Below are 12,152 nucleotides of genomic sequence, written 5' to 3'. Positions count from 1 at the left end.
AAATCAAAAAGGCCCCTGATTCAATAATTAATATATCTTATATGAAAAAGCAAATTTATGTAGATACTGTACATGAATGTTTATATATCTATTCAGTATATATACGATAAAATGTTTTATACTTTATTCTTCTGTTTTTATTGTTTGAATTGGTATCTCTAAATATCAGTTTTGCATAATGCATCATATATTCGAACTTAAAAGAACTAGGTAATAAAAGGCAACCTCCATAGCAAAGTGTTAAGTGTAAAATACCCATCACTTTGAAATCAAGTCAGATTTATCACCATTTATAATTCATTAGGAGTCCTTTTAAACACTGTTTCAAGCATCTCCTAGGTATTTATATCACAGAGAGATAAAATGCATAGATGCATACTGTTGCCTAATAAATCTCTTTCATGCTTTTCACTTGCAGTAACAGAATAACCTGACCTTGGAGGAGAGCTGCTATTTAGTGTCTTTATAGAGATGTGGGAGCAGCTTTGACAAGCAAAGGATAAAACTCAGATGGTCTAGAACTCTCTAACCATTGCTTAATCTTGCTAATATACTGAAGAAATATCCTTTCTTCATTTTTATATTAACATATTTCAATCTTATCACCTACTTTTCAACTCTTAAATAGAGCTGTGAAGGATACAGCAAAAATGCTAGGCAAGCACACTATTAATGGAGAAGTCCCAAGCCTAAAAAAGCTGCAGGAAAGCTGATTTTAAATCAACACAAAATTACAAGAGGGAAAGATTAGGGTGGCAAGAACAAACCCATAAAACTATAAAGGATGAGGCAATAAAAGTAAAGCAGTGAGATGAAAAGTAATGTTTATTAATTGTCTAGTGACTTTTCTTCCTATTGGGTCCCATCTCCTTTTTGAAAGGAGTCTAAATAAAAATCAGCATTGGCTTTTTTTTTCCCCCTTCTTTTACAGATGCATCCATAGTGTTATATATTTGCAGCTGCCTTCTTGAATCTCATGTAATTGTGTATGTAGGTTCTCATTTACAACAACAAGAAAGTTTTCAAAGAAAACTCTGAAAGAGAAATTTATGCAGTGGTGCTTTCTGTATGTAAAACCATGATTTTCTTTAACTAGGATTTAGAAAATGACTTAAAGACATTTAGCAGCTGTTCATCCCACCCAAAATATTCTGTAAGTTTCATAGTCTCAGATAGTCTCATAGTCTCACAGTGACAGACTATGATAATTACCTAAAATTCTGAATATATTCCTTGCTCATGCTAATATAACCAGAGGTTATAATAAAGGATTAACACTTTCAATATATTTTAAAACTTTGTCCCCTCATACTTTTACATGGTATTTTAAATTACACTCTGTACAATAGTTTCAGGAGATATCTTAAGGTTGCCTTGCTGAATGATTAGTAGGGTAAAAAAAAGGGAGGTACTTTCCCTACCAAAGCACTTTGCTGTTTTCTGTTTTATGTAAAGGGATCCTATATAATAACACATTTTAGGAAGGATTTCCCTGCTAAGCAATTCAGAAAAATTGTACTAAAAACTATACATTTCAAAATGGATGTGTGCATGCTAAAAAGCTTCAGTCATGTCTCTTTGCCACCCTATGGACTGCAGCCTGCCAGGCTTCTCTTGTCCATGGGATTCTCTAGGCAGGAATACTGAAGTGGGTTGCCATGCCCTCCTTCAGAGGATCTTTCCTACCAAGGGATCGAACTGAGTCTCATGCTTCCTGTATTGGAAGGCAGGTTCTTTACCCTAGGGCCACCTGGGAAGTGGTCAAAATGTATACTAATTCACAGATTCTGTTTATATCTTTCTGTAGCTCACTGTCAAACATTTGACACCTTATCCGCTTCATGACTGCTCCATGATTGCTTCAATACTATCATACACACTTTATTAGATTACATGCTATTAAATAAAGAGTAAACCACATGGGTTATCCCTTCCCACATGGAAGGAAGGAAATACACTGATATTTGAGGTAGTATAATATAATCTAAACTTATCTTACCAAAAGGAGAATATTTTATTCCTCACTATAAAAATAATGAAGGCAACTAGTACATTCTCTTTTGTTTGGTTTTGTTTTAGGGAACCTACCAGTTAGGATTAATTTCACCTGAAAACAATGCAGATCTAAAGGTGAGCAGGCTGAAACAAAACAAAAATATTCATATCTCATTTTACTACCTGGAAGACGGTAGCCCATGGATGGTATAATAGTACAATTTTTCAAAGTCCCAAGAACTCAGGCATCTCCTGCACTCAATATGCCCTCCCCAGAGTGTGCTCTTGCACACAAATCCAATATGGTAACTAGAGGTCTATTTATATCTGAGAGAGCAAGAAGTGGGGAAGGGAAGAAAAGGAGAAAGGAGTTCGACATTTGGTTTCCAGGAGCTTCACTCAAGCCATCAAGTAACCCAATTACTTAAATTCCTTTGGCCAGTACTCATTCACATACTCACATCAAGCTAAAGGAAGATTTTGTTTTAGGTATCTATGTATCCAGCTAAAAATTTAAGTCTCTTTCCTCTTTAGTTTTAAATGTTCCATATTTGGACCTTGTTCCTTTTTTTTTTTTTTTAAATCAACATGCACAGCTTGGTTACCTTGTGCTGCCTCAAGGCTCTACATACCATTTATATTGTAACAAATTCTGAATTTGCAGCTCTTACTCAGGCTTCTCTCTGGAACACCACACTGTTATATTCAACCCCTACACCATATCTTTGCTTGACTATCTAATAAATAATTTAAACTTCTAATATTCAGAACTGATAATCTTGATCATCTTTTCCAGTCACAGTTTATCCATTCTGTATGTCAGTGAGTGAGTGAGTGAGTGAGTGAGAGTCGCTTAGTCATATCCAACTTTCTGGGACTCCATGGACTGTAGCCTGCCAGGTTCCTCCACCCATGAATTCTCCAGGCAAGAATCCTAGAGTGGGTTGCCATTTCCTTCTCCACTATGTGTCAGTAGCTCAGTAATGGGTTTTCTAAACTGATATTACTCTTCTACCCCAAACCATGCTGTGACTCATCATTGCACTCAGAGTGTCAAAATCCGTATAGAAGCTGCCCCCAATGCCTGTTCGACATCCTCATTTACCGCTTCTCTTGTAATTTCAAGTTCAATAAGTCTGACATGCCACCACTTTAGCACATTTCTCTACCTGTCCCTCCATATGGAATGTTCTTACCCTAGTAGTCCACTTGGATCCTTTAAGCATTTGCTCAAATGGCTCAGTGGCAAAGAATCTACTTGGGATGCAGGAGATACATCTTATGCAGAAGACACAGGTTCAGTTCCTGGGCTGGGAAGATGCCCTGCAGAAGGAAATGACAACCCACTTCAGTATTCCTGCCTGGGAAATCCAGTGGATGGAAGAGCATGGTGGGCTACAGTCCATGGGGTCGGAAAAGAGTCAGACACAACTTTGTGACTGAACAATACCTTCTCTGTAAGACACTGACCATCCTATTTGTCACTGAAATCTCATTCCCACTTGATTTCATTATTTCCAACTCCAATGACCAAAGATTTAGTATTTGTTCCATTACACTTATTCATTAATTTGAATATACTATGACTTATTATATATGTAACCTACATATATATGTATATACATATTTATACACACATATGTATAGATAGTTTAAGTCCCCTACCGTAGAATGTAAGTCTTACAGGAAAAGGAAATAGATTTTTTTCTATTATTTTGATCATACTTTATCTTAGGTCCTTGAACAGTTTATGGAACATGTTAAGTATATAATAAATATTTTTTAACTGAATTCATTGAATTGGGTGTTTCATTAATACAGAAGAGAATAAGTATTGGTGGTAAACTAAGTATCCCTGTCGTGGAATCTAAGTGAAACTGCACTATTTTTAAAAAAATCCTGGCAACACTTGATAGAAGTAGCTTTTATTACTATACACCTAGTGTGCATCTACAAGAGAAGATTAACTTACCTTCACAAAAAATGATTTGAAAAAAAGGTATTAGTTCCATTTTTCCTGTTTAGAACAGCTGCTATGGAAGGAACTAGGTTACCAGGTGAAATCTTGTATCAGGATTTGACTTTGCAGGTATAGTTGGATTTGCAATTTTTTTTCTACTTATATGTAATGAAGAGATTATGTTTTTGATGTTGGATTGCTATCTACTTTTAAGTACCATTATTCCATTTTTCCCTCTGCTCCACATTTGGGCAAGCTGATAAAAGTCTGAGAACTGTCTCCTTGGTGCCAACTGGAGATTCTAACCACGAAATCATCTTCCTGCCAGCAGACATTCACATCCTGCTCTTCCTCTACTGCTGCTAAGTCTCTTCAGTCGTGTTCAACTGTGTGTGACCCCACGGACGGCAGCCCACCAGGCTCCCCCGTCCCTGGGATTCTCCAGGCAAGAACCCTGGAGTGGGTTGCCATTTCCTTCTCCAATGTATGAAAGTAAAAAGTGAAAGGGAAGTCGCTCAGTCGTGTCCGACTCTTAGTGACCCCATGGACCGCAGTCCACCAGGCTCCTCCATCCACGGGATTTTCCAGGAAAGAGTACTGGAGCGGGCTGCCATTGCCTTCTCCGCTCTTCCTCTAACCACAGCAAATGCCAAACTTTTTCTCTCTTATTTCAAATATTTAAGTTTACTTCCTTTCCTCTCTAACTTCAGGTCAGTTTAATAAGCCTGTCATCATCTTCCTAGATTCTCTACTATGTAAGCTCCAAATCTTTCTTACTATAATATTATTAAGACTATATTTTAGAGCACTTTTAGGGTTACAGAAAAATTGAGAAGAAAAAATAGATTATCCATATGTCTCCTATTCTCACACATGTATAGACTCCTTCTTATCAACATTCCTCAATAGTGTACTGCAAGTATTTCAACTGCAGAACCTTTGTCGACACATCAAAATCACTGATAGTTTACATTAAGGTTTGCTTTTTGTTATACATTTTTTGGTTTAACATAATTGTACAATGGTGAATAATTATGCTATCACACAGAGTATTTTTACTGCTCGAAAAAAACTTCTATGCTCCTTTTATTCATCTTCGTTTTCACTCTACCCCCAGTGATGACTGATCTTTTCATCGTCTCCACATTTTTTTCCTTCGTCAAAATTTCATGTATGTGGAATCAGACAGTATGTACCTATTTCAGATTGGCTTCTTTCACTCAGTAGTATATGTTTGCTTCCTCTGTCTTATAGTTCCTTTTTTTCTTTTTTAATTTTTCATCCATTCACCAGATGAAAGATACCTTGGTTACATCCACATTGTGGAACTTAAGCTGGCACAAACTTTCATGTGTAGGCTTTTGTGTAAACTTGTATTTTCAACTTCTTTGAGTACATATGAAAGAGTACAATTTCTGGATCATACGGTAAGAATAAGCTTACTTTTGTAAAAAAAAAAAAAAAAAAGAAAAAAAAACCTTCCTGTCAAAGTGGCTGTACCATATTGTATTCCCACCAGTAATGAGTTTATGTTGTTGCTCTACATTCTTTATAATGTTTGGTGTTGTCAGTGTTCCGCATTTTAACCATCCTAATAAGTGAAGAGAAACTAAAAAGCCTTTTGATGAAAGTGAAAGTGAAGAGTGAAAAAGCTGGCTTAAATCTCAACATTCAGAAAATGAAGATCAGGACATCTGGTCTCATCACTTCATGGGAAATAGATGGGGAAACAATGGAAACAGTGTCAGGCGTAATTTTGGGGGGACTCCAAAATCACTGCAGATGGTAAGTGTACCCATGAAATTAAAAGACACTTGCTCCTTGGAAGAAAAGTTATGACCAACCTAGATAGCATATTAAAAGCTGAGACATTACTTTGCCAACAAACATCCATCTAGTCAAGGCTATGGTTTTTCCAGTGGTCATGTATGGATGTGAGAGTTGGACTGTGAAGAAAGCTGAGCACCAAAGAATTGATGCTTTTGAACTGCGGTGTTGGAGAAGACTCTTGAGAGTCCCTTGGACTCCAAGGAGATCCAACCAATCCATTCTAAAGGAGATCAGCCCTGGAATTTCTTTGGAAGGACTGATGCTAAAGCTGAAGCTCCAGTATTTTGGCCACCTCATGTGAAGAGGTGACTCTTTGGTAACGACTTTGATGCTGGGAGGGATTGGGGTCAGGAGGAGAAGGGGACGGCAGAGGATGAGATGGCTGGATGGCATCACTGACTCGATGGACATGAGACTGAGTGAACTCCAGGAGTTGATGATGGACAGGGAGGCCTGGCATGATGCAATTCATAGGGTCACAAAGAGTCAGACACGACTGAGTGACTGAACTGAACTGACTGAATAGGTGTGTAGGGACAGTTCATTGTTTTCATCTGCATTTGCATGATTACATATTATAGAGTATTTTTGATATATCTATTGTTTACCTGCATATCTTCTTTGATGAGATGTCTGTTAAGGTCTTTGATTTATTTTTTAATTGAGCATTTGTTTTCCCCTAGTTGAGTTTTAAGAGTCCCTTGGATATTTTGGATAACACTCCTTTTTCAGAGAGTCTTTTGGAAATATTTTCACTTGGTCTGTAATTGGTCTTCTAATTCTCTTGATACTCTGTTTTGCAGAGCAGATGCTTTTAATTTCAATGCAGTCCAACTTAACTATTTTGTCATTCTGGATCATCCCTTTGGTTTCCTATCTAAAAAAGTTGTATTGTCTAAAAAATCTTGTCAAACCCAAGATTATTTAGACTTTTTTCTATGATATCTTTTAGGAATTTTACATTTAGGTTTGTGATTCATTTTGAGTTAATTTTTTATGTTGACTGTAAAATATATGTATAGATTTTTTTGAACAAGCACGTCCAATTGTTTCAGCACTATTTATTGAATAGATTATCTTTATTCCATTGTCAAAGATTTGTCTACTATATTTATGTGGGTCTATGCCTGGGTTCCCTATTTTGTTCCACTGATCTATTTGTCTTTTCTTTCAGTGATACCACTTTGTCCTGATCACTTTAGCTTTATAGTCTTTTAAGACACACAGTGTTGGCTCTCTAACTTAGTTTTTCTCCTTCAGTATTGTGTTGGCTATTCAGAACCTTTCACTCTTCCTGATTTATTTTTACCCACAGAATATCACTTTCTCACATCCAGTACAATTTACTTATGGCTATTGTTTTTTCATCTATTTTCCCTGACTAGAATACAAGATCAATGAGGTTATAGAGATATTTTCTTTTTTCTTTGGCCACTATATTCTTATTAGTAAGAATAATGCTAGGAACACACAGATCCCTAATAATGTTTGTTGAATAATGTGTAAAGGACATAGTAAATACTCAATAAATGTTAAATAATACAGTTTTTAAACACCCAGAATTAAAGAAGATTTGAATATATTAATATATATTGAAAAGGCACTCTGTGTTCCAGAGGGAAAAAAAGTACCTGATCTGGTCAATCTGTCCTTAAATTATGAAAGTAAGCAAGTTTAGTTGGTCAGTTGTGTCTGTCTGTGCACAGTCCTTTGGACTGTAGCCTGTCAGGAGCCTCTGTCCATAGAATTTTTCAGGCAAAAGAATGCTGGAGTGGGTTTCCGTTTCCCTCTCCAGGGGATCTTCCTGACTCAGGGATCAAACCCACATCTCTTATGTCTCCTATATTGTAGGCAGATTTTTTACCTGCTGAGCCATTGGGGAAGCTATATATAAACTCAGGAAGTTATTTCTTAGGTCTCTCTTTGATGGCATTATGAGCAGATGAATTTCAACCAACACAAGTGACCAACTAAATTTGCTTCCTTTTATATTTTGGAGAAGGAAATGGCAACCTACTCTAGGATTCCTGCCTGAAAAATCTCACACAGCGAGGAGCCTGAGGGGCAGCAGTTCAAAGGATCGCAAACAGTCAGACCTGACTGATCAACTAAACTAATGATGACTGGGGGAAATATGGCAAAAAGATATGGCACAATAATGTATTTTATTTTATTGAAAATGTAAGAATATATTTCTAAAATTAAACTCTGTGGAAACTGCAATTTCTAGAGAGGTAATATGGATACAGAACTCTTCATACTCTTCTTGATGTTTCAGATCAAGAATAAACTCACATAATATTTTTCAGTGTATTCACAATTTTCTATGAAATTGTGTTTGAAATAACAGGTAAATTAGTTTATTCAAATTTTATCATCAAAGGAAGCCACAGTACTATAACATTAGTGCTGATTTGGTAAATATTTTCAGAATGTAAAAATGGTACATAATAGCTACATATGAATGGGAAAATTTAATTCAGATGATCATTATATCTACTACTGTGAGCAAGACACCCTCAGAAGAAACAGAGTAGCTCTCACAGTCAAAACTAGAGTCTGAAATGGCGTACTTGCATGCAATCTCAAAAACAATAAGATAATTTCAGTTTGTGTCCAAACAAACTACTCAATATCATAGTAATTGAAGTCTACACCCCAAACACTAATGCCAAAGAAAAAGAATTGTTTTATAAAGGCCTACAAGACCTTCTAGACCTAATACTAAAAAAAAAAAAATGCTAGTTGAACTAACACTTTTTTAAACTGTTATGGGACTTAAACAGTAAGTCATATGGTTCTGGATTGAAAAAGCAGGAAATCAAGAGATACCTGGAGTAATAGGCAAGTTAGGCCTTGGAGTACAAAATGAAGCAAGGCAAAGTCTAACAGAGTTTTTCCAAGAACACACTGGTCATAGTAAACACCCTCTTCCAACAACACAAGAGATAACTAAATATGGACATCAACAGATGGTCAATACTGAAATCAGAAGGACTCTATTCTTTGCAGCCAAAAATGGAAGCTATATACAGTGAGCAAAAACAAGACTGGGAGCTGACTGTGGCTTAGGTCATGAACTCTTTATTGCAAAATTCCGACTTAAACTATAGAGAGGAGAGGAAACTCTAGGCCACTAAGTTATGACTCAAATTAAATAGCTTATGATTATACAGTGGAAGGGACAAAATCCCTTGAATTTGATTCAAGGTATTAGATCTGATAAGATGAGTGCCTGAAGAACTATGGATGGAGGTTCGTAACACTGTATAGGAGGCAGCAAGCAAAAACACCCCCAAGAACAGAAAATACAAAAAGGCAAAATGCTTGTCTGAGGAGAACTTACAAAAACCTGAGAAAAGAAGAGAAGCAAAAGGTAAAGGAGAAAGGGAAAGACATGCCCATTGAATGACATACCCTTTGAAAGACATACCCACACTCTGCAGAGTTCCAGAGAACAGTAAGGAGAGCTAAGAAGGGTACAGGGAGGAAAGGGGGGAGGGTTCACGACGGGGAACACGTGTATACCTGTGGCAGATTCATATTGATGTATGGCAAAAACCATTACAATATTATTAAGTAATCTCCAATTAAATAAATTAATATTAAAAAAAGAAAACTTTCCTAAGTGATCAATGTAAACAGAGAAGAAGATAATAGACTGGGAAAGACTAGAGATCTCTTTAGGAAAATTAGAGATACCAAGGGAACATTTAATACAAAGATGGGGACAATGAAGGACAGAAAGGATAATGGACTTGAAAAAGCAGAAGATATTAAGAAGAGGCGGTGAGAATACACAGAAGAAGTATACAAAAAAAGGTCTTATGACTCAGAAAACTATAATAGTGTGATCACTAACTTAGAGCCTTAGGAAGCATCAGTAGGAACAAAGCTAGTGGAGGTGATGGAATTTCAGCTGAGATATTTCAAATTCTAAATATGAAACTTTTAAAATTCTGCTCCACATATCCCAGCAACTTTGGAAACTCAGCAGTGATCAGAGGACTGGAAAAGATCAGTTTTCATTCCAATCCCAAAGAAGGGCAACGGCAAATAAAATGTTCAAACTACCACACATTTGCACTCACTTCACACTCTAGCAAGGTAATGCTCAAAATTCTTCAATCTAGGCTTCAACAATACATAAATTGAGAACTTCCAGGGCAAAACCTGGATTTTCAAAAGCTTGAAGAACCAGAGATCAAATTCCCAATATTCGCTCGATCATAGAAAAAGCAAGGGAATTCCAAAAAATATCTACTTCTGCTTCATTGACTATGCTAAAGCCTATGACTGTGTGAATGACAACAAAATGTGGCAAATCCTGAAAGCTATGGGAATACCAGACCACCTTACTTGCCTCCTGAGAAATCTGTATGCAGGGCAAGAAGCAACAGTTAGAAGTGGACATGGAACAATGGACTGTTTCAAAGTTGGGAAACCAGTACCTCAAGGTTGTATACTGCCATCTTGCTTATTTAACTTTTACGCAGAGTACATTATGCAAAATGCTGGGCTGGATGAAGCTCAAGCTGGAATTAAGATTGCTAGGAGAAATATCAATAATCTCAGATATGCAGATGACACCACTCTAATGGCAGAATGAAAAGAAGAATGAAAGAGCCTGTTGATGAAGGTGAAAGAGGAGCCTGAAAAAGCTGGCTTAAAACTCAGCATTCAAAAAATGAAGACCATGGCATTCATTCCCAGAACTTTATGGCAAACAGATAGGGAAAAAATGGAAACAGTGAGCTTCAAAATCACTGCAGACAGTGACTGCAACCATGAAATTAAAAGATGCTTGCTCCCTGGAAGAAAAGCTATAAAAAACATAGACAGTGTATTAAAAAACAGACAGATCACTTTGCTGACAAAGGTCCAACTAGGCAAAGCTATGGTTTTTCCAGTAGTTAAGTACAGATGTGAGAGTTGAACCTTAAAGGCTGTGACACTGAAGAATTCGTGCTTTTGAACTGTGGTGCTGGAGAAGCCTCTTTAGTGTCCCTTGGACTGCAAGGAGATCAAACCAGTCCATCCTACAGGATATCAGACCTGAATATTCATTGCAAGGATCCACGCTGAAGCTGAAGCTGAAGCTCCAATACTTTGGCCACATGATGCTAAGAGCTAACTCACTGGAAAATACCCTATGCTGGGAAAGATTGAAGGCAGGAGGAGAAAGGGATGACAGAGGATGAGATGGTTCGATGGCATCATCAATACAATGGACAGGAGTTTGAGCAAACTCTGGGAAATAGTGAAGGACAGGGAAGCTTGCTATACATGGGGTTGCAAAGAGTCAGACACCACTGCACGACGGAAAACAGAACAGCTATATTACAGCCATGCACTGCCAAATCAATCAAACAACCAACCAACAAAACAAATACAAACTTTATAATCCACAGGGAAAATGCATACAAATGAACATACAAGCACAGTATCACATGAATAATTATTCGAAGATAGTAAGACTTTTTCAGAAGAAAAATAACTAATAAATATATTGCCCTATGAAGAAAAAAAAGCAGCTTTCCTATGAAAAAAAATGAAAGAATATGTAAGGGAGAGTAGATTCTTCAGTCTACACCTAGACAGAAGGTCACTGGTGGGTCCCACAAACAAATATTTCTATTATTATATATAGTAAATAATAAAATGGCTGTTAGTAATAATAATTTAAGTAATCAAAGAAACAGTACTAAATTATATAATATCCAACCTAGGATGGATTTACAAATAATTTTACTTGACCCTCAGTTCAGTTGAGTTCAGTCGCTCAGTCGTGTCCAACTTTTTGCGACCCCATGAATCACAGCACGCCACGCCTCCCTATCCATCACCATCTCCCAGAGTTCACTGAGACTCACGTCCATCGAGTCAGTGACGCCATTCAGCCATTTCATCCTGTATTGTCCTCTTCTCCTCCTGCCCCCAATCCTTCCCAGCATCACTCTTTTCCAAGGAGTCGACTCTTCGCATGTGGTGGCCGAAGTACTGAGTTTCAATTTCAGAATCATTCCCTCCAAAGAAATTCCAGGGCTAATCTCCTTCAGAATGGACTGGTTGGATCTCCTTGCAGTCCAAGGGATTCTCAAGAGTCTTCTCCAACACCACAGTTCAAATGCATCAATTCGTCAGCGCTTAGCTTTCTTCACAGTCCAACTCTCACATCCATACATGACCACTGAAAAACCATAGCCTTGACTAGATCGACCTTTGTTGGCAAAATAATGTCTCTGATTTTCAATATGCTATCTAGGTTGGTCATAACTTTCCTTTCAAGGAGTAAGTGTCTTTTAATTTCATGGCTGCAGTCACCATCTGCAGTGATTTTGAAGCCCAGAAAAATAAAGTCTGACAC

The sequence above is a fragment of the Ovis canadensis genome, chromosome 1 (genome assembly GCF_042477335.2).
Source record: "Ovis canadensis isolate MfBH-ARS-UI-01 breed Bighorn chromosome 1, ARS-UI_OviCan_v2, whole genome shotgun sequence".
Classification (NCBI taxonomy): domain Eukaryota; kingdom Metazoa; phylum Chordata; class Mammalia; order Artiodactyla; family Bovidae; genus Ovis; species Ovis canadensis.
This window is presented reverse-complemented; position numbering follows the sequence as displayed.